This window comes from Falco punctatus, assembly GCF_963210335.1.
Source record: "Falco punctatus genome assembly, chromosome: 5".
Lineage (NCBI taxonomy): Eukaryota > Metazoa > Chordata > Aves > Falconiformes > Falconidae > Falco > Falco punctatus.
In genome coordinates, this window is record NC_137584.1 from 25,338,221 (window position 1) to 25,362,752 (window position 24,532).

Below are 24,532 nucleotides of genomic sequence, written 5' to 3' on the forward strand. Positions count from 1 at the left end.
CTAGTCCACGCTGCTTTATGCAGGGTCAATATTGAATCCAGACCAGGTTTCTCAGGGTTTTGTTCAGCTGAGGTTTTAAAAACTTCAAGGATGGAGATCTATAGCTTCTCTGAGCAACCTGTTCCAGTACTGATGTTCCCCTTTCACCCTCTTAACATGCACACACACAAAGCTAAGACATGCATCACCTGTGATCAGGACTTTGTCTGCCCACTTCAATAAGCACTTCAGGTTTGGGGTTTTGTAATATCTAGAAATTTATCTGAACAATCACTTCTCCATCAGAATCAGGATTTCATAATACAAAGACAACATAGTTGTGATACAACAATTGTCACAATATATTACCTTTGTTTGTTGGGATATTTCAAGGAATACAAGTAACTGGAACTTCTTCAACCAGTTAACCAACAAATTCCACAGTAAGAGAATGAAGTAACTTGTTTTATTCCAGTTTTATTAAACTTTTTGTTTACTTCTGACTTGATTTAATAGAGGGAAAGCATACACTAATACTGGAAAAACACTGAACTGGCCCTAATTACTTAATTATCATTATTATTATAATTTCAAAAGGTCTCCTGACAGGGTTTAATACCACTTTGCTGACTGCACTATCAAAACTGATCATATCTATAATATTACATATTTAGCAATGGAATCATTTGTTCAGAAATGAAAAAAGGGCCAGCTCATTAGTCTGATTCAGCTTTTTTACAGTCAATGAAAAGGTATCATGAAACAAAACTCAGAAATTATAGCAGATCAAACATTTCAGACACTTACATAGGAGCAAATCTTACTCCAAACTGCAAACTGGATGAAGTCCATCACAGCAGAGCCAGTATTTCACTCAAAATATAATTTTCCAGGCTATTTTTTTTAACGTCTGCTAAAGAAGTGTTACTAATTTAATGCACTAACTCCACCTCAATCCCTATCAAATGTTTTGGTGTGGTTTTTGGGTTTTTTCTTTCACTAGACAATCCCTGCATGGGTAAACCTCAGGTAGGTTTAAGTTTTCACCTATTATTAGTAAATCTATAAAAAATAACATGTCTGAAAATGAAAAGCAGTTTCTACAGAGCAGTCATAAGCATTCTGGAAAGTCTCTTATACTCCTGTTTTGGCCATTACATCTCCTACCTAGAATGTGCTTCAGAATAATTCACTGGGGCACAAGGCTGTTCGGTTGGAAAGGAGGGTTACAGCAAACAGCTGGCCTTCATTTAAAGGCTTTTATAGGCATTTTGATTTTGTGCATCTCAAGTAGTTTCTGAATATATTCTGAAATATTGTGAAGTGCTCCTCTGACCATTCAGGAGTCAACAAAAATAATCCTACCTCATTTTCACTTCAATCTTAGCACATTTCACCCATACATCATAAAAAAAAAAAAAATGCAAAGACACATCTAGCAAAAAAATTGGATTAGATGAATCAAACTGAAAAATAAGACCCTTGTGTTTGAGGGAACACCTCTCCACATAGTCACTTGTGATTGCAGGTAGCAAATTCTCTTGCCCAAATTACAGCCTTTCTTGTCCAAATGTCATATGCATGTGCAAATCTTAGGGTTAAACAGGATCTGAGCAATTTACTGGTTCTATGTTAGTGCCCTGCTCATGGTTGAACTTCATCCATCTGTAGTATATGCATTCAGTCAAAATGATGCCACTGACTGCTCATGAAGAAATATGCACAATGCTAAGCAAAGCCTGTCTAGAGCAGCTTTTATCTGCACCTACAGTTGACCACATACATAAAGGGTAAAAACCTGGCATCTTTCCCAGGACTCTGGATTATAGTGACCTCAGAGGAAGCTACACCAGAACATGGATTGCAAGAGCTCTCCTAAGACCAGACATTAGCTTGGTTTGTTCTTAATTGATTCTACCAGCTGATGTATTGTATTTAAAATAAAACAAAACAAAACAAAACAAAATATGATTAAAGCTACTCTCATCATGGGTTTTTTTTACCTACAAGCCCAACAAAAGTTAAAATACTTTTTGTTTTCTCTTTAAAGTATGTCTTCAATTTCAGGCCAGCCAGTTGAGAGGACATTTGAAGACTTCAAAATGTCATATAAATAACACTTGATCACTATTTTTCTAGTTGTTAGAAATCCAAAAAGGTACTTTCATTGTTAAAAAAGAACTGGAGGGAAAAAATTAAATCCCTGTTTCTAGTGATTTTGCTAATTAACAGAGCTGAAGGCTAAAACTGTCCTAGCCATAACAGTATTAGAGCATCATGTGTAACACTACCTCAGTAAACAAGGGTAGCTTTTACTTGCAATGTGCTGGGAATTGCTAGCCTGATGAGGTAAATATGAGGCATATTTTTTCATTAGTTTCATTATCATCAATCCTCAGGGTACAGAAAGTAAATTTTGTGCCCAGACTGAAAATGATACAGGGCTGAACAAATAGGTACCATGCATGTACCTTCCCATTTCATGTGAGGTTTATGTGTATATGCATATGGATATGCTTCCCACTTTTGCTCAGTACAACTCTGAAAGATTCTAGAAATAAACAGCAAGCATGTATAATTTAAATGTGTGCTTTTAAATAAAGCAAAGCTTTGGGTTTGTTTTTTGAGGTGGTTTTGATCTTTAGTAAATGGCAGGTAGAACTTGGCTCAAAAACCGTCATGACAATTTATTTTTAATTATCATTAACCTCAGCAAATCTGTGTTCCTTTGTGTCCATCCCCAGCAGCATGGCGAAAGCTCCCACTCCGACATGACACACAGGCCATCACAGAGCCCAGATGCCAAGCTCCTGAAAATATTCAACCAGCAGCAGCATCTGGCCCCTTGGTGGGCTCCACAGGCAGTGAAGCTGACAGCTCTGAAGTTGCCTATAGGTCTGTCATGTAGTTAGGCTGCTAGCTGAGGTGACTTATTCTACTCATTGCCATTTTTCTTTGACTTACCTTTGATCCTGAGATATTTACATATCATTATGTACCTGAGAAAAAGTTCCTCTGTAAATCTCTTACAAGCCCTCTGTGTTTGTGCATTCTTAAAGGAAGAGGTGATATCTCACACACACAGTCATGATATGCATTACTTGTGATGTTGTCATGAAATAACCTCTCTCGCTGCTTACAGAATACATCCTATGGTTAATACAAACTGATATGCAATATCCTGAGAAATCACACAAGATCTAATAGCAGCCCTATAAATGACATAAGACGTGACTGTAGGTACCTTTCAAGTTACACTTTAATGTATTCATGTGTTAGTCTCTTAAGAAGGATGTCTTTACTCTTCCTTTATACCCTGCTTACCATATCCATTAGCAAAGGTCTACAGCAAAGCCAAATCCCAAGCAGGCAAAGAGCTGGCGCGCCGGGAGGTGGGAAGGAGGGGATGAGAGCAAATAAGAGAAAGGATGCAAGCTAGCCAGCACAGTAGGAACAGAGACTGGGGTGAAAATAGATGAGACCAACTGATGATGAATCAATTTCAAGGAGCATTATTGACAAGCCCAGCTCTTAGGAATTCATCTAGCCACCATAAACCATTCATTCCTAGGTAGGAGACAGCTCCTATTACCTTTATGAAAAATGTGTATTGTTATTTCTCAGGTCCCCACGTCTTGCCTGGAAGTTACCTCTCCCTCAGAATCTCCTATTATAATGCATTTCATCACAATAAAACAATGACCCTCTTTGTCTTCCCTAAATATACCTATTCATAACTTCCAAATGTTACCAGGCTCTACAGTAATTTTTACTGCGAGGTTCCCTTTCATTTTTTAATGCCAGAAGATGTAACTTACTATTTCGCTCAGAAAATCAAATTCAATTCTTGTTGAGTCTGGAAGTAATTACCCCTAAAAGACAAAGGTCTTTTGATTTTTAACAGTTTTGGCATACAAACTATTATAGCCTCCATTACAAATTCTATAATGCTTCAAAATGATAACTTTTCTAGATTCTTTTATTCAGCAGTACCAAAGTTAGCCCCAGGACAGACCTAACAAAACCACAAACAACTCTAGCTTGTCTGTTAACTAATCACAAGCCACAAAGTTTCTGCCTTCTAATGACTCTAAAGCAAATGCTAGGGTGATTCATTGAACCTGGCCCCACAGACATAATGATAAACTACACCTTTGTCATAATAAACCCTGTTGTGTATATAAATACACAAGGCCAACTACAAACTGGAAATTGCAGAGTTCACCTTGTACCAGCTGCCAAAACCTTGATTCAACACCTACTCCAACATTTCTATACGCTGTAGCTCTTCTGCCACATGAGTCTGAGCCAAAGAAAAGCAGAGGCTGTTGCTCCTGAAGCCCTTACAAGCTCTGTCTATTGTAACAGTCTGATTGGGATGCTGGAAGGTAATACATAGTAAAAATTCATGCTTGTACATATGGTGTGGGACATGGAACAACAGTGATTGACTTGCTTCCTTATTTGGACTAAATATTAATTGTCCAGAATGAAAAATTTGGGTCAAATCTTTGGAGAGACTTTTCATTTTATTATGATTTAGGAGTAATTTTATGGAATGACCTACCTGTTTAGATTTCTGGCCCTAATATATTTATGTCAACAATTGCTTAGTGCCTGACAAAATCACTTCAGGACTGTTTTAAGTCTATGTTATAAGATGCAACGGAAAATTTTCATATGCTGCAGCTGAAACTTCTGGGACTGATAATTTTATGCATAGCTTAAAGTATTAAAAAAAAAAAAATCAGCAATCTGTAAACGTTACTTATTTTTTCTCAAGTATCCCACAGCCAAAAGGATTGCTACCTCCACATGGCACTACAGCTACAAAAAAAACTTCAAAAAAACCCCAGCCATTCATGGTCCTTATATTACACACAGTATATTATACCAGGTTTTACTGTAAAGTACATGCCCTTTGCAAAAGAAAGTAAAAGTCTCTTCCTATATCTTTTATATAATAGCTGAAATTTTAACAACCCTTAATACATGTTAAATATCAAGGGCAATTTTCAGAAGTGACATTTCATTTTATAATCCAACTCTGTTTAGACCAGAAAATGGAATTTCTGGCCTTATTACTGGATCTTTTAGCAATTTAATGCTTCCAGATCAGATATGAACTTATAATTGCATTTCTGTTTAATTGACTGACACACATAGTATTTTGTTTGTGTTGGCTTGATGGGCTTTCTTTTTTCCTGACAGCTGCAAAGAAATTAATGTAACCTGATGAAACAAAGGTAGATGAGAATAATATGATTCAGCATGAAGTCTACCTAGGACAAAGTTAGCCATTCAAAATTATGTGATGAAGCTGGAACCAGTAGAATAAATGACACCAATTCATGACTTCGTATCATGTACTTGTTTGCTTCATTTTCTGGTATTAAGTACTCAGAACTAGTTTTTCTATGTGGTTGAAATTAAGCTCTGAACTTTGAGTTTACTACACAGATAGCATCCAATACAACTTTGCAAGCAAGTAAATAAAGGTTACATGTTGAACTTGACACTGTTGAGTCTCTCAAAATCCAGCCTATAGCGAAAAAAAAATCTAGCACGTAAACTATCTGAGCTAGAACCTCCTTTGTAAGTGTAAGCAGAATCTGACTTATTAGGTAAAGAACTTATGTCAGCATATATCAGCATTTTCAGTAGCAATTCATTTCCCTGCACACTGAATCAGTCTCATTAATTTAGTAGCTACTTAGAAAAAACTTTAGATTAACAGTAACAAAATCTAATGCAATGGTATTACTAAAAGATGTGGCATTTCCCATCTTGTGAAATTAGAATTAAGTTTAAAAAGACAGTCACAGTCACGTTCAAACAATACTCAAATTTTCTATGTCCCTCTTGGAAAACCAAGGAAAGCAAGATTCCAGCTTCTAATACCTTAAGGTCTGATTTGGCATACATTGCTAAACTTTCAAAGGAGCATATCAATGAATATGCCTAAGAGTCATTCAGTCACAAACTCTTCTGAAAACCTAGCCTTGTTTTTGTGCTATTACCCATTTAGTGTCACAAGAGGAAATAGTGGGTTTGGTGATGGGACTATTACACTGCAAGGTTAGTGAACAGCACGTTTAACTATAAAGGTTAACATAGGTGAAAAAAGATTACAAAACACAATAGATTCCACAGCCGTAACACATAACTTCTCATCACAAAGTATCAAGGTCCAAAGGTACAGTATTGAAGTCAGTGCTAAAAAGCCAATCATAAAAAATATTTGAGATGTTTTGCAAGTATTTGATAATTTTTCAGTATTGTTGAATCAGAGAATGTTGAATAAAATCTCAAATAAATCTAACAAATCTACTATGCCATCAAACAAAGTGCTTTTTGACCTCTCTTTACCCTACAACACTCTTTTTCCCAAGCTGGCTGCTAAATGATTTTTTCCTTCTTTTCTGTACCTATTTTTTCCCTCCCTCTCAAGCCCTCTGGCTCCTTCCTTCCTCTCTCCCTCCTCCTTCTCTTCCCTCTTTCCATTTTTCTATCCTTCCTTCTTTTCTTCCCTCCCTCCATCCTTCTATTCTCTCCCTTCTTTCCTTTCTTCCATGTCCTTTAAGCCTTTGCCCTCCCTATCTTCCTTCCAGTGAATTCACTCACTCTCTGCCTGCCCATCTCCCCACACCCTTTCAGGCAGATTTGTCTGATTGAGGTCCCACATTTCCTCCAAGGAATCTACATCAACTACCATAGGCTTCCCCATCTCCTCCAAGTTCCCCACTCCTGAACCTGCAAATTCTTGCGTCACCTCTTAACCAGCTCTGCAGTTTTGCTTCCCACAGCAAGTTCCCCTTACCAGCAACTGTCTTGTCTTTTTTTTTTTTCTTCCCCTCCCTCTTCCTTTTCCTCTTGCTTGTCTGATCTAGCCAGGGTGGCTGGAGTGAATGAGATCTTAGTCAACACCCCTTCACACATCCTCATCCAAAAGCCACCCTTAAAAAGACAGCCTTTCCAAGGAATTCTACCTGTAAATAGCTTACTTCCATCCAAAATTTATGACCCACCAATTCCAGTTACTTGTACATTTTCCATAATGGGGGCTTCCCTAAGCCAAAATACAATATATATCTTCTGGTGTAATATAAACAAAACAGAGCTGGAACAGCTCTTTTGCTGTGTGCAGACAGGAAGATTAATCAAGTTCTTTAGAGACAGAATAATTACTCTATTTGCACTGCATTTGAATTTGTGATGCAAATAGACGCAGTATATCATCAGAGCTTGGGAAAGCACCTGAATCATTCAGAGAAGCTCTGGTTACCACACACCCATTATTAAGAAATAAACAAACAAAACCCCCTAAACACATAACTCATTTTTAGGGTATTCATGGTTTTAAAATCATTCCAGAGGCAGAAGCCGGTTACCTTATTCTAAACAGCAATCCTCTCAGATGAGGACACTTCCTCTCCTGCTTCTCTTCTAGCATCACTTACCAGTTTTGAAAATTCACATCTCATTTACAACTATCATGATCTGCAGTAAGAGGACACATAGCAACTCATTTCACAACCTAATTTCTGCTAGTTCTATCCAAAACCCTTTCAGAAGAGAGATCTCTATGTAAAGCAAGTAAAAAAGCAAGTAATTCCATACTGGTTGATTCATACACATTAGACCTCCTTACAGCTAAGGCCCAGACCTTGACACAGCAGTATGCAGAAGTATTGAATACCAAATGCTAATAATTCAAACATCATTGCCTTCTGCAATACCCAGCAACTCTTGCCTATGCTTTACATTGCTACAGGTAGTTACTCATTTTAATGAGCGTTTCTGCACTCCTTCCTTGCAGTTAATTCCTAACAGAAGCTGAACAAACTCCCAACTTTCATGAACAGTTCCTGCAAAAAGTGAAAACACTTGTTTGTTTATGCTGATTAGTGCAAAAGACTATCCCAGCACTATCTGTGAGGAGATGGAGAGTTGAAGAAAGAGTATAGAAGCCAAAAATACTTGCAATGATTTTTATCTGGAAAGAGTGCCCAACTTTACAACATTGCCACTTTTTGTCTCTAGACTGGGAGATCTATGTGTTTACTTTCCTAAATACCTGTACCGTTAAAGGTAAGGAGCGATCAACCACAAACATGTGACAGATTTCTCAAAAGTAGCAATGGAAACAGATAAAGAACATCAGTTATGGTATTTTGGAGAAAGCAGTATTGCAATAATTTCAACAGTCTGAAATCTGATAACCAATTCGAGATTTTCTTATGTGCAGGTCAATGAGATTTTACTCATGAAATTTGTTCAGTCGACCCACTCCTGATACCCTGAAAAAGCATTACCTAAATAGGTAATGCAAGAAGAGTAGCAGAACAAAGCTAAAGCAAATAATAGATCATAAATTAATTACTAGACTATACTAGCCTCAGTTTTGCTTGTACCATGAGGAACGTATTTTCAGCCAAGTTGTCACAAAGTCTATGTTTCTGGCAAAACCAACTATCAGCATAAAATACATCTGTACTTCCAAATTTCTGTAACTCCATCAACAACTTGATTTTCACCTGCCATCAGGTATTAAATGTTACATCTCCATCCACTGTAGGCACAAAAGCCTCCAGCATATAATTTTGAATGCCAAGAGAGTCTATAGCACTGAAGAGTCAATACCCTGTCTACACACATGCTTTTGTTAATTCTTTTGTTCAGGTACCACTATTCAGATGTCCACATAGATCTCACAAATAAATAAACAGGACTTCAAAAGGTTTTAAGGAGAATATTCTTCTATTAGCATGAAGCTCAAATAAAGTAAAAGCTACGCAAGCACCTAGCAAATTAAGTGCACTGCTTCACACTGACACCATGCCACTTTAAGCATACAGTGTATATGCTTCTCTGAGAATGGCCTGATTTCAACAACACAGGACTCAGACACAAAGTAAAAAGGTTTTATGTTAGATATTAATAATAACAAACCACCACACTTTCAAACTGCCAAACCATACTGTTCTGGCAGGCCTACATAAACAGTGAAAAACATTGCAAAAGCCTGTTCTGACTGACATCTCCGGTGATCAAGACCCTCACAGTAGTGGACAGCATCTGAATTTTAGGCAGACTGACATTAGTTAGTCACTACACTGTAGTTTGCAAGTGCATCCACACCGTAGTCGTCACCTGGAAATACAGGGAAAGGCATCTTAGAATTTAAATACCAATATTCAAATTTAACCATCATTTACATCTTGTTTCCCAGACAAGCCACTAGAGGGTGAGACAATTGCAAAATTGATAAGGTTTGAACAGGTCTGTATTGATGCCTGCACCGCTACACAAGCAGGCAAGGCAGTCTGAGGAAATGAATTCTCAATAGCTGGTGTGAGCTTACTGATACTTCGTTTTACAAGCTGAGACACTGGCATCACGGACCATCATGTGAGTGGAAGCTGGATTTTGATGGCCACACAGCAGCAATTTTTCTTAATGGACCACAGCTGAACATTTACTGTAAGTGCAGAGAAGATTATTTCAGTGGATTGGTAATAGGTCTATCTCCTTCAGGTCACCGATTCAAGCACTGAGCAGGTCACTAATGACTAAATGTTGTTAGCATTTAATGCTAACAGCATACTCAAGGGCTTCCTACAAGGAAAATAATTTGATGTTTTCTGTCTCTGCATTGCTAAAAACCTCCATCATAAACAAACCTCATTAACGTTTCTTTTAGCTCTTAATTCACTATACATAACAACAATAGCCCAGTTTCTTAAAGAAATTCCAGCTTCTTGGTTGACAACATTTTCACTTCCATAAAATCAAATTCTGGCCTGGCAGAAGAGATCACCATCTCACTGAAGTCCTAGCTGACATCGGAGTTGATCCTGTCTTGCAGGTTCAGAATATATGATGGAAATACTTTGATACAGCACCTAGTAGTCTGTGTGCAACCAGACTGCACAAGTCCCAGCTATGGTCAAATATTGTACCTGAAGTACCTACCACTTGTTCTATCAATTCTAGAAATTTGTACATATGAAATGGTATTTCATATGTAACTCTGCACTGCCAATTGCATACAGTTGCTCCAGTGTAAGGAAAGGACAGAGAAGATTTTGCAGCAGTCAAAATAATCTCTGCAAACTTACACAGTGGCTACAGACAGCTTCTTGAAGGATCTGTCCCTTTAGTGAGGGAACTAAGTATTTCTCTTGGAGCTTGACTACTGATTTCTGTTTTTTCTTTTCCATGTTATCCATTGCAAGAGGGGTCACACTTGGAACATTTACAGTAAGTGATCTTCCATTTTTACTTATATTGAACACATTACATTTATTTACATTGAATACTGGTATCTAACAAACTGGGCAAGCAGCAGCCTTTGCAGGTTCAGGTGGATTTGGACATACAAAAAACCCCACCAAACAATCCACCTACCCCTCTCACCTCACAGCATTTATTTTGTTGCACTTGTCCAACTGACAACAAAAGAACTTTCATTCATGGCTCTGCCAACATAAGAACTTTCACAGAAGGGATGGCACTTGGAAAAAGCCTTTTCAAAAAAGTTAACAAATGTATTTATTCTTATGGTGTTTCCACTCTTTACTGCTTGTGGGAGGTTCTGACACTTGTGCAATTCCTACTGAAACTTGTGGGTTTCTAATGGATTATAACATAGATTGCTTAAAGACACTACCTTTCCTTTATGCTTTTACACTACTTAAAACACTGATAATTTACTTATTAAATAAATTATTTTATTTTTGTCTCGACTTCTACTCACATGTCGTGTCTAACATGGTCTAAAAAAAAACCAAAAACACAAAAAACAAAAAACCTGAAAACAAAACACAAAACAAACAAAAAACTAAACCACCAAACATTTAGAAGAGAGAGAAAGTAACATTTTCAAAGGTGCCACAGACAGAGGTGGTGGGAACAATTTATCTCTGATCTGCTTGATTAGGAGACAGACTTGCATAAAGACAGAAAGCTAAAAAGAAGCTCTGAACCTTGCATGATGAAACAGTGGAACAAATTTCAATGTCAGCAAAGCAGCAGTATGGCATCTAGTAAAAAATCTGCATGGGAGGAGGAGAATTTCTGCCCCTGTTTCCACTGCTATTACCTGAGATACATTTGCTTACTCATATTTTACAAGAAATGATGCATTTGAATGTCTAAATGCACTGAGCTAGCATGACGAAAGCTATGTGGTAGCTCTTATTACCACAGAGGAACATAGGAAAAGCAGCAACAATGATTTATTAGAATCTTTAAGAAACCACTTGCGTGTGTGTGCACGCACGCACCTTTCAGTGCTTTTCCTTCCTCATACAGAAGAAACATTTCCCGTGTGTCTATAGCAAGGCAGAAGAGGAAGACACATTTCATATCCTAAAGTGATACTGTAAACACGCTGGGAAAATCTTACTTGACATGCCTCTGTACTTAAAAATTTTTTTGTTCTAGTTAATAACTGTCAGGAAGCTCAAGATAAGGGAGATATGCATGTATGTACTGGTGATGTAACACAGGGGACAGTGACTTCTTTTCTAAGTAAATAAATTCACGAGTTAATGCTTTTGAGGTTTTCTGATGTCTAATGATTACAAGCCTTCTTTTTGTAGGCAAGAGCTCATATTATATTCATAAACAGAAACATCTACTTGTGTCTATACTTTGTACAAAATGTGATGCCACCCTACCACAGCAGCAGGGTATAAGAGCTCCTGACATCTGTAAATCACATTTTTTCCTAAAGGCAATTTATTTATTACTCTTGAACAGGGATCTCTCCCACCCCTCTAAGGATTAAAAACTCCTTTGCAGTTAGAAGTTACACTTTTATTTCCGCTACACTGTGTGACTGTCATTTCTTTCCCCCCTCATCTCGCTGAGTCAACTCCCTGCCCTAAATCTTTCCTTAAAAGCATTCCTCATCTTCACATTCAATTGCTATTTCTTGTGATTCGTCATGTGGTGCTCTGCACAAAGGACACAGTGTAGGTGCAAATAGTACTGTTTGGTAGTAGGCCACCAAAAAATACATATGCAAGACCACTTTCAAGGTAAAACGGCTGGATTCCCTCCTTGGCTAGTGAGATTTGCCATAGGTATAATGCCACACATCCTCTACAAATGCCTTTGCAGAACTTGGGAGGGTATTAATATAGCCCTAAAAATTCCTGCCTGTTTGGCAGAGTCAGATAGGAGACTCCATGCAGGAGCTATGCAGTCAGGACTCCTGCCATAATACCACTGCCCAGCATCACCAACTGATCCTCCTGTCAGCAATGGAGCACTGCAGGGGAAAAGGGACTGCAATTAAAACAGAAAGATCGGGAGTACAAGTATACATAAAAACACCTACCTGCCAGAAATCTGAAGATCATAGGTTTTCAAAGACATTGCACAAATAATTATATTAGACGACAGAAGAAATAGTGCAAGGAAGATGCATTAAATGTGGATTGCAGAGAAATTCAAGACATACCAACAGTGATCTTTGGAAGATGTATATATATATTCCTATATTCTTCTGTATTTCTTTATTAATTAACCTGGTTGCTGATAAATATCTTCAGGATTAATTAATAAAAATGTTTTAAAGATTAAATCTAGTCTTTAAATACTATGACTGCAAGATCCTACAAACACTCATTTTTAATAAATAAAAACGACAAGGAGTTTGACCCTGGGGTCTGCCCACATTTGTTACACGGATTTCATCTCCAGTCCTGGACTCTGCACAAAGATGACAAACAAAAACAACAGGAAGCTAATTTCACTTTAATTGACTGAAATTAAAGAGAGCAGTAGTTCTTTTTGGCTTACATCAGAGAATATGTCTGTGCATAAATGCCCTTTGCATTCTTCCACAAAGACTATCTATCTCTGCCTTTGGTCAAAGGCAGAGGGTAAAACACATCTCAAGTTTTGTTAACATTTTCCTGACTAGGTGAGAAGGTGACATACATAAAGAAATAGTTGTGGAAGTGTCTTAAATAGCAATTGGGTCCCTATTCTGTACAAACAAACATTTTCCTTTACCTGGGGCCACCCTGTTCGCATTTTAATTCAGCCTGCGACATGTCTTCTTATATGTAGTCATCTCCTTCAGCTTCTTTCAATCCTCTGCCTCTAAAAAGGCAGAGCAGAGCAAGCCTTGCTTACATAACTGAATTTTGTGGGAATCGCTTAGAAACTGGGAATTACAGAGAGTATGGAAAGTGCTACCACATCTGAGTGTTAATTGATATGTGATAATGTGCAAAAACAGACTTTCTGCAAACACCTGTCTGCAGCATCCGGCAGCTATTTAATTTTCTTCTCAGTAAAACTGCAACAAGAGATTAAACCCTATCCAAAGCCTATCTAATATACATTTGGATTAAATCTGATCAAGACTTCGTATTTCCAGGGACACCTAACACATATTAATTCCCAGTATAATATTTCCTTTCTCTGCCATTTTTAGTGTAGACTTTGCAGTCCTATTCATGGCTTCTAACAAAGCAATGGATGTTTCAAAGTCAGATATTCAGGCTAAACTACTGTAAGCGTAACTTCAGATGCAACAAAGGGCTTAAATATTTTTCTACAAATCTGGCCTAATACAAGATGGCTCTTCTTCATACTAAGTGTGGCTCATTTATGACCGCAGACTATGCATGTTGCAAAGTCAGCTCTGTGGTAAACTCAGCCAGACAAGAAATCTAAAAGCCTTCTTTATAGTGACTGGACAGAGATACACCCCATTACAGGTCTATTTAATTCCATTCTTAAGATAGGAATCCAAAACTTTACACAATTAGCATTTAGTGAAAACTTGAGTAAGAGTTGCAAAACTTGATTCTTTCTGAAAAAAAACCTGCTTTGAGCAATTCACATAACAAGACTAAAGGATAGCACCAGAATGCACTACAAACTCACTCAAGTTACAGCTAATTCAGTACAGAAATCGAGCCACATTAAACATGCTCACATTCAGTCGGAAACCAAAGCCAGTGGCAGAAAATTTTCACCAGTGTATGTATTTAGACTTGTCTTATAAAAATAATTCTTTAATAATTTTCATAACTGGTATGTGAAAGATACATTGTACTGAAACATTCATGGTCAAAAATCTGATATTTTTTTTCTCTTCAGAGCAGTCTGAAGAGAAAAGTGAACTTCTTTGCCTTGGCTTACAAGTCTCTACAGAGAAATAAAAATTAAAGGAGTAAAAAGAGTGGAAAACTTAAATGGCCAATTTAAAGTATTAACATTTCTTCTATCTGCTGTCAGCTCCATCTTCAAACTGCCATAAATCCTGACTGTGCCTAGGGTACACAAAATGTCTCTTTTTTTTTTTTTTTTCTGTTTCAACTTGGGTGTATGTTTGCAGTTTATTTTACAACCTTGGGTCTCAGTCCTACTCCTGAAAATATGGGCATTCACTGCTTTGTGCCTTGCCAGCTTGGCTAGGATCCATTTTAGAGTCTGCATGGTGACTGAATAAATGACACATACATAAAACTGTGCCTGCTTATATCTAGACAAGTTATATCAAATAATAGATACATACAATATAATGTCTCTCTTGCACATTCACCCTTTGTATGCTACTACACTAGCAAAGTTTTATCTCTTTTCACATTCAGAACCATTCTAAGAGTGGGCCCAAACCAAACTGTCAGGCTTCAATATGCCTGAACTTTGCAGCTGGGGTCTATTTTGCTACTTTCTTACAGTATGGAAATGCTTTTTTACAACTTAATTTAAAACTCCTTTAGCATAATATTTGTATGTGCTACACATTTGTTACCACATAAGAAAAATCACTGATTTTCCACTTCTTTGTGTGAGGCATGAGGAAAGCATGCCTCTGATTGAGGAACATCCACCATCACACACTGCTTTGTCCTTAGACTCAGTGTGCTACCTCTTTTTTACTGACTGCTGTGGAGCTGGTGACCAGCAGAATCCATCTACCTTACTATATTAATCTGTTTTTTCACATTTAGTTGCTACTTTTAGCTGTGAACTAAACAAACACAGCTTCCAATCACACAAATAAGGAATGCAACACAAATTGTAAGCTACGACACAGAACACAATGCCCAATATACCAAACAAACTCAAATTTTCCAGGGCTAGGTTACACCGAAGACCGCAAAACTAAAACTAACTTTCCTACAGAACATGGCAGCTACCAAAATCCACAGCCGAATGCCAGGAAGTTACAGGATTATTTAAAAAATACAATCAAATAGTCCTGTAAATGTCATTACTATTTTTGCTAATTTTAAACATTACTCAGACAAGAAGTCCACAATCTAATTGATGAAAAATAAATTGAAAGATTATACAGCTTGACAGGGCTTCATTTAACAGAGCCCTTTGGATCTAGTGAGACACAGAGAGGATAATTTGTACAAGTATCATCTTTCTACTATAAACCCATAGAATTTGGAGGTAACAGGCAAGTTGCATTGAGTATCCCAGGTGCTCTCACAGTAGTACTGGTAGCCCGGTGGGATGTAATGGTCAATGGGGAAGCAGACAGCCCTGCAGTGACATATATATTCACACCCCAAAAAGACAGCACTACACATCTGAGCAGGCCTCCTGTGATATGCCTTAATTCATATTAAAAGATATTATTATCTCAGTTTGCAAAACTTTTAAAGGAATTCAAAAACAAACAAACAAACAAAAGTCCCGTTTAAAATACATTACAATAGTCTTTGTTTTCATCTATTTAAAACAGCAACAGTTTATGAAACTCCAAGACTGGGGTCCAGATATCATTCACTGCACTCAGCACAGTTTCTGCTGCTTCAGTGTGGGATGAATCGTTGGTCTCTGCACCTCAGTTAGGTGCAAATCTATGATCTAGAAAGATTCTTACTAAAAAAAATCTGAAATTCTAACTATTACTACCCATGTAATCAAAGGGGCTGATAATTTTAAAGTAAGTAAACCTGAGAGTTTCCTAAAAACTATCTACATTACTGAAATGAGATGTCCAGTCAAAATCTCTTGGGAAGGTAGCCAAAGCAACCTACTACACTTACATTCATTTAAAACATAAGAATGTTATGTTTGTTCTAGCGTTGGTCATTCAGCCTATTTTAGTGCATTTCTGGGATTTAAATGATGCACACTTAGCCTGCTCTCTGTGTGGGGCTTATTTTCACCTCAGAGCACAAAACACATAATTATAAGATATGTCGAGTTTCCAAACAAGAATCAGGAGCTCTCCAGAAATACCTTAGGATTGATCTTGAAGCACTCTAGCAAAGAAAACAAAAGTGAATAGCATCTGTCTAGCTCAGGAGGCTGAAATGGGAGAAGAATCTGCAGGCATCACAGCAAAGGAGAGTTTTTTAAAGAGGGATTTGAAGGGGAATAGTGTAGAAAAGTGAGATATTAGGATGGTCCTCTCAAAATTAAGAGAAAGCACAGAAGAAAGTCCCTAGATGCTTCCATATACAAGTCAGCCTTATAGTGAGTTTGGAGGAAGGAATTGACTCATTAATAAATATCAGATGACAGAGAAGAGGATATACTATAAAAAGATTTGAAAGTTGATTGATGTATGTTGACATGATAGGGAGAAGGCTAGAGGACAAAAGGGAAGAGGCAGGTGACTAGCTGAAGCTGCAGTGGTCAGAGAAAGTATTGATGTTCATCTGAACCCTCTTATTCCCATTTCTTAAAATAAAATTAGTAAGAAATCGAGTTGCATATGCACAAGGAAGAAGCAGTATAACACCGTAAAAAAGAGATATTTCCAATTTGAGTCTGGGAAAGAAGGATCATAAAAGAGGCTTCCATTAGGGTGCCTCCATTCTGATGAAGGTGAAAGAAGCAGAAGGCCAGGCCAGTGAGGGAACTCTTAGCAAACAGACTGGGTAATATGCTGTTCTGGCAGCCCCTAACTTCAGAAAAGAGATTGAATAATGGGGAAATGAAGTCCAGAGAGACTCATTAAGACAAGTACCAAAGAGAAGAGACATCTGCAGCACAGGTAACCCTAAGGACTTCAGGATCCTGCTTGGGGAAGAAATATCATAACCCAAGGGCACAGTTCCTCTACAGGAGCACAGAGATCTCTAAGCTTTAAGACAATAGGTTAGTTTTAATTGATACTTGGTTTGAGTTAATGCTGCTAGGAAAACAAAAGCCAGGCTCTTCTCTAAAGTTCTGAGGGACAAATATGCACGTGGAAAAGAGTGGTCATCACTGAATACTTCACTTTTTTGCCTTTAATTACATAATTTATCTAAGCTATTTAACATACTCTCTGTATTTGCAGAGGGAATAAAATGGTAATGCAGCTTAGTTCCAAAAGCAATGTGTGGGGAATTTCTATACACACAAACACACGCACACCCCTTAATTAATATGTTTGTGATTGCCATGTGATAATTCTCAGGACATAACTCATTTCCAATGTACTGCATTGTACTGAAACTTTCTTGCAATTTCCTGCACAAAGTTTGCTTCTAAGGAAGCAGTAATAAATAATAATTAATAAAATAAATACTGAGACTGTGTGCTTGCCTGTCACACACCACCTCACTACAGAACACAGCGTGTAGCCCACATCCAGCTTCTTGCAATCAGTATCTGAGCTAGCCTAGCTATAGCTTAAAGAGAAAACTTTTCTATATTTCACTACAGTGTGTCTCACCACTGCAATACAGATATACCACAGTCATGCCTCTATCTGGATCTCCCAGTCTAGCTATAAGCTTGTCAACATTTTAGTTGATCTCCTATGAGGATATTCCTTCAATTGGTATATGGTGGCTGGCATTTCACAAGAGAGCTCAAGGATGAATCTTGCACTCTGGCATTTGTATACTGAAGATTTATTTTTATACAGATGGAAAAGTATGATATTGACTGAATTAATAAAAGACTACTTGAGTTTAGAACAGATCATAGGAGCAGGCATTTCCTTATAACAAAGACACAATTCCTTTCCCCTCTAGAGTGCAAGTGTGTGTATTTGTATGCATGTTTCCACTTACCTTCCCTCTTCTCCAGCATTTTCTTTCATTTGCCAGTTGAAGTTTGGAAAGAGGTTGTTTTTTTTCAAAGTACCTTCTGTTCCTATCTCTCCACTCATTCTTTAGCGACCCACATCCTAAGCAAACTTTATCGTTCATTTATCGTTCTGTATGAATGAGCAAGTGGTGTTTCAATAAATACTTCTTTATAATAAACTGCATTTGTTCCTAGCCATTCAGACATACTTTCTTCACTAAAGACCTTCAGAGAGCTATCAGCTACAGATTTTCCCTGAACTAAGGCATTAATTCATTACTAAATGCTGTTATGATTCTGTGTCATTATTTGGTATGATATTATAATTAGCATCTTGAATAAGTTTCACTTTCAATATGTTGCAGCACTGAGGGAAAAACGCTGGTCCAAACACAATAAATATTGTCAAAGACAATATTTAATGCCAGTAAATAAATGTACAAACAGAATTTACCTTATGTCATACTTTTGGCGCAACGTTCTATTTAAAAGGAAGTAAACACAATTAACCCTTAGATTAACTAAATTCCATAGAATATAGATTCATTTTGCAGCCAGCGATACATGGCATGACATGCTAGTACCAAAAAATTCTTCAAGAAACTCAGTTCAGAAATAAGCCATGTACATGGAGTGCAGAGCAAGAACTGCCTAATGCTGCAATGAAATTCCCACAAGGCATTCAAAGCAACAAGCTTTTTCAGCAACAGAAGGATATATATAATGCTTCTATTATACCTACTACTGCATAAATGCTGAAAATATTTATAAGTCTTAGGAAAGTAAATAAGATATAAAATTAACTATCTGTATGATTTTACATTTTGTTGCTAATGTGTAAAGCTATGATGCCTTTTGAATATGGGAACTAAAGACTTTATCTCATTCTCACTGAAATACCATGTTTTCAAAACATTATTGTTCCTACACGTTGAAGTTGTATTTATAAATACGGTGAAACATTCTATAGGACATCCAAGGAGGCAAATGCTCAGCTTTAGTACCTGAGGCATACTGAACCCTGCCTCCTTATTATTTCTACTAAATACTGCATGACTCATGTTTTCCAGTGATTAAGGGATTTTCATACCCAGGACTTCATTTGATCCCGAAAGTTTGAATACCAAACTTGCAAAACACCCACAAATAAAACTGAAACTGAAGATATGCGTAAAAAAAGAGGGAAAAGAGCATTGATTGTTATTTTTTTTCTGTGCAGATTCCACATTCTGTCTTCAGAATGAATTACGGGCTTCAGAGAATCAGCACGAGTGGCAGGCATCAGTGATTTAGTGAATTTGGTCTTTACTACTGGACTTTTAATGTCCCTGAAAGGTCAACAGATAGAATTGAATTCAGCTACATATGAGTCATATAACAAGTATGGACTAACCTGACTTTCCTTCATAAGAAATGAAGAAATTGTTGGCCAACAAAAGCTCAGTAGATCCAACATGCTGGATTCCTCTAGATTCAGCTCAGCTCTCCCACTCTGACTTGTTCTATCCTTAACAATTTCCTTACTCTTTCAGTCAACATGGAAAAGATATCTATAAACAAAGCAACTGTGTTTATGTGCATGGTAACCAAATGGCTCATGTCATTTCTGTTAGAATGTCAGCATTTACTAAAGTTGTTGATATGTGTATGTGTGTAAGACAAAGAACATCGCTGAACACATTGTTGATATTTGGTAAGTAGGGCAGGTAGTAAAATGCGAACAGACACTCTGCTCTCGTTTTCATTCTGGGCTATGCCAGGAGAGTTAGAAGGGCTAAGCAATGGTTAAATAAGGGCAGAATTTGACCCCAAGGGTGTTACAAAGCAGAAACTGTAATCAACGTTTCCTTACGCACAGCTTTAAAGCCACAATCTTTATACAAGGCTGCTCAGTGTCAATCCACAAAGTCAATCCCTGTATGTTCACTTCAAATTTAAAAGCAACATTGAAACTGCACTGTGATAAAAGCTACAACATAAGTTTGCCTGGAATTTTCTTCCCAGGCTCATGCTTTTTTTTCTACTTTTTGTACTACATAACACTCAACAACATGTAAGGAATGTAGCATCAATTGGGTGGAGACCCTAGAACTCTTAAAAGTACAAGCTTGAAACCCCTGCTTTAAATAGGATGTTTTTAGGAAAAGGTTCAGGGTGCCAGAGTCCATCCTGGAATTTACAAAAGGATCCACACTTCATTTGCAATTCTAAAAGGCTGAAAAGAGCAAAAGCTAGGATTGCAGATGGTTTTCCCCCTCTTCTGTCCCTGTAGAGTGTTCACAACAACCTTCTGAAGCCAGAGTGCACAAAAACCCTCTTCTCCAGCCTCCTCCCACTTCTCACCCCCAAACAGGCATGCTGGAATGGATTTTTTTCCTCCTACTCTGGCACTGTACATTTACCAAAATACAAAGTTAAAGGTGTTTCCATCCTTCCCTTCTTGTCTTGTTACCGAGATCGGATGCAGAGAAGCAGCAACTTCTAAAGTACTTAAGTTTCTACTAAACATTTTAACCAGAGAACTCAGGGGAATAGGATTTTTGCTTTTCTGATTATATATCATTCTTTACAAGTCGTTGTATGTTTTGGCATCTCTAACTCTATAAAATGCAATATTTAGCCTACTCTTGGGCACATAATATCAGTTTATGTTCTTGTGATCAAATACTCCCTGATACAGTCTAAGAAGCACTTCAACTCATTATCAGTCATGACTGGATACAATGAAAAAGCAAGTACACATTCTGGTAGGAACAGCCCATGAAAGTTTTACATCTGCTTGGAGTGAGAGGATATTGTTCACATGTTAATGTTCTCGATAAATGATCTAGTTCCCCCAAAAGGGAGGAAAATAAGCCTTTAGAGGTGCTTCCGCCAATTCATTAAAATGGAGCACTGAAAATGGTAACCAGACTTAGCAGTACAGAAAATGACAAGCAGCAATACCTGGCAGTTTGTGCAACTTTGGGTCATGAAACAGATTTTATTTGGGTTCCCCCACCTGTAGTCATGAAGTTGTATGCAGGAACTCCCTTTCCTCACCCTAAACCTCCCAAGAACATTGTGGTATCCCATACAGACACAATATATGACGGTCACTATGTTTTCTTGTGAACTCAGGCATTTCGTGAGACTTACAAAAGCCCTGAAAAACTCAGAATCTGACCTGTGTTCCACATTTTGCCCATCAAAAATAGGATACACATCCTTTTCTTTTCCCCTGGCACAACATACTGAGATTACTGTTGTACAACAAAGAAACCAGTGACTGACACTGCAGGTTCCACACTCTTTAGCAAAAGTCTCTTCATACTGAAATCATTTCTTCTCATGCATTTGTGAACTCTGCTCACTACAAATTGCTCACAGCTGAGCAACACAATGTACTTCAAAACTTTGCATCCTGGTTTAACACATTTTGTAGGATGTGCTTTGATTCTGAGTGAAAGTGAACTTGTAGCGCAAATGGGTTATTTGGCAGCATCATGCTTCAGTAGATAATTCAAAAGGTGACGTGCCCATTCACCCTGCAAGGACTTTTCCAATATTGTAACACTTCACTCCTCCGGCACATTTTATTAAATAATAATTTTGATGATAAAGTAAAACAAACATTATTTTTCATTACTATTTCTAAATTTGCTTTCTGTTGATGTGTTCATTCTCCTTTTGGCCATGCCTACCACAAGAACTCTGGTACACATTTCTTACCATGAATACAAGTCAGCACACAATATGTATTTTGAATCAATAAACTTGAGTGTTTGCAATTAGGACAGCTATATTTTGCTGCATCTGTTAAGAGTTACGTGCTATGTGAATTACATTTCTACAAGACATGCCCCAAACACAGGATGTATTTCATCCTTCTTTGCCTGATTTTATAAACAGCTCAGAGCAGCTAATACTGAAAAAATCCTGCAGGCAGTCAGATACTCCAATGAATAAAAGGTATGTCTTACTTGCACAAGAGCTACTGGCCAAGAACTGTTTGCCAACATCAAACAACAAAAATTTTGAAGACAAATATTTAGCTGGCCAGAGATGGTTCACAAACACAGAAAACAACAATTCACGGAATAAATTATTTACAGTAAATTATTTTCCAGCACAAGTAAGTTGTTCTTGTTCAATTTTGATCTCTAAAATCATATTCCGTACTAGTTATATGAAGTGACTAATAATTACAACTTACATTGATAACCCACTTTGAATCACCCCGATTCACTGTAATACTGCATTGCATTTTGGAAAAAACAGACAGATAAAGCGTATATAATCTAGCCACTTTTAATAGATTCTCCATTGTCACAAATGTACAGAGTCCCAAATACTAAATTTTATAGTCAGCTGTATGAGTTAACTAAAAGCTATGTAAAATCATGAGTAGGCAGAAGCTCCCTATTGTCTGTGCCCCTGAGAAGGCATATTGTTTATTCCACAAGTGCATGAAACAGTTGCAATCATGAAATGTGGAGCAGCTCCAATGGTTTGCAAGAAGTGTTTGAATAACTAATGTACAAGGCTTAATTCTTCCAATTTGAGAAATGTGTACACTGTGCACACGCACACACACACACATACTAATAAACTTTCCTGTTACGTGAGCATTCCACGCACCATTGTATGCTTGTGATTAGCACACACATGTCTGGGTTACATGACACTGTTGCTTCATTCTGCAATATGTATTTTAAACTACTTTTTTAAAAATTAAGGTTGTTACTATCATGGATATTGTGGCTGTAATCTAGTAGTTAAGACATACCAATAGCTATAGGTACAAAAACACTCTATTAAAACAAAACCACATGCTTAGTTTATAATATCTACTATGCAGCTACCATTAGACTGTCATCAAAACCTTACCAGGAATGTTATTTCTCCAGCACCTCCATCAAAACCACTCCACCAGGCTTATACCCCATCCCTGTAGCTGCACCTTGTTGTCAAACTTGCTGCAAGGTTACCCTTAGCAGAATTCAAGTTCTTTAAAAGTACCCTCAGCTAGAGATTTCAGACTTGTTTGAAGTTAACAATCACACTATAAGGTAAGTAGTATATTTTCAGTAAATAAGTATTCAAAAATATAAATTTATGTCAGGAAACTGCAAAATTTTTATTACCATTTCATAATTTAACCAAGGTACCATACCATGCAATACAGCTATCAATTGAGCAGTGACTGTATGGAAAACTGGCATGTTCTTTAGCAAAAAAAAAAATAGATCTTGAATTTATTTATCTGTCTGACTATTCAATAGCTATATATTGAAGTCACTGGTCCAGTTTGTGATCTAAGTCTTTGGGAAGTATCTTTCCAGTTGTGTGACTTTCAGGGACTCCTAATCTACCCAGAGTTTCTGTCTGTCAGCATACATCAACTTTCAAAAACAGGGCTGGAGCACCATGAAGGGGAAGGAAAACAGGCAGCAAAGTTACCTACAAAATCTACTTAGTGTGTGCGTTTCTGAGATCTACAACATGTGTAGTATTTTGAAGAAACTATACGTACATGTATATATACACATATAGTTTTCTAACACTGGTATAATGGAAAGGTGAATGAAAGCCCCCGGGCTCACAGCTATTCCAAACATGCAGTGAGCGTGGTCTTTGGAAGCTTTGGCTGCAGAGGAGGGGAAAGAGGTGTCAAGGCAGGTCTTTCCACCCAAATCCCACCCACAGCAGTGGCTAGATAACAACATACGCATTTAGAGCCAAATTGTGCAGAGTGGTGTAAAGGTCTGAAGTAGCTCCTGAGCCCAAAAGAAGGATCTTGGAGATCGGTTTGGCAGACAAATGGCAGTGGAAGAAAATGTGTGGATACGGGCACTGCAGCGGGAGGCTGTTCTCTTCACTCCTGTCAGTCGCTGCCTGACCCCAGACCATGAACAAAAGTTTTTGGTGCCCCTTTGCACCTGCCAGGGCAATACCTTCTGGAAGGCAGAGGAAGGGCCTCTTTTGCAGGATCACTAGTATTTTCTCATGCTGGTCATGCTATTTTTATTCTTTTTCTTCTAGCTTGCTGGGCTCCCAGGAGATGATATGGCCAAGGATGTAGCTTTAAAGAGCAAGTTTATGCAGACAGGGCACAGGGTGAAAATCTAAGGCTTATTATTACCATTGGTATGACCTGTTAGCACATAATGCAAGCCCTTTTCTTAGCAGGACACCATAAGTTATTCAGAGCTTTAAACTACGGGGAATAAAATGTAATATATATACATATATATATATAAAGACAGCTGGACCTTATGTGGATCAACCTCATCAGACATAAACCGCATGTAAATTGATCTGTACATGTAGCCTCAACATAATCACAATACAGACAAAATCTAGTTAACAGCTAACAAATTACTCATTATGTGGGTAATCATCTGAATTACCTGAACTTCCAAAGGATCCAGTTAGGCACTCCAAGCCCTTTGTCCCTGAAATACTTCTTTTCACATGCACATTTAAGTATTGCTTTTGAACGAAACTAGGGACTGAAGAGTAAAAAAACAAGCCTCTGACTTAAATCTGTGTC

At 37.6% G+C, this 24,532-nt stretch overlaps 1 protein-coding gene across 18 annotated transcripts in view; it reads right to left on the reverse strand.

Moving 5' to 3' along the window:
* Window positions 1-24,532, reverse strand: part of MYT1L (myelin transcription factor 1 like) — a 331,228-nt gene that overhangs the window by 246,988 nt on the left and 59,708 nt on the right. The gene's annotated exons all lie outside the window — the stretch shown is intronic.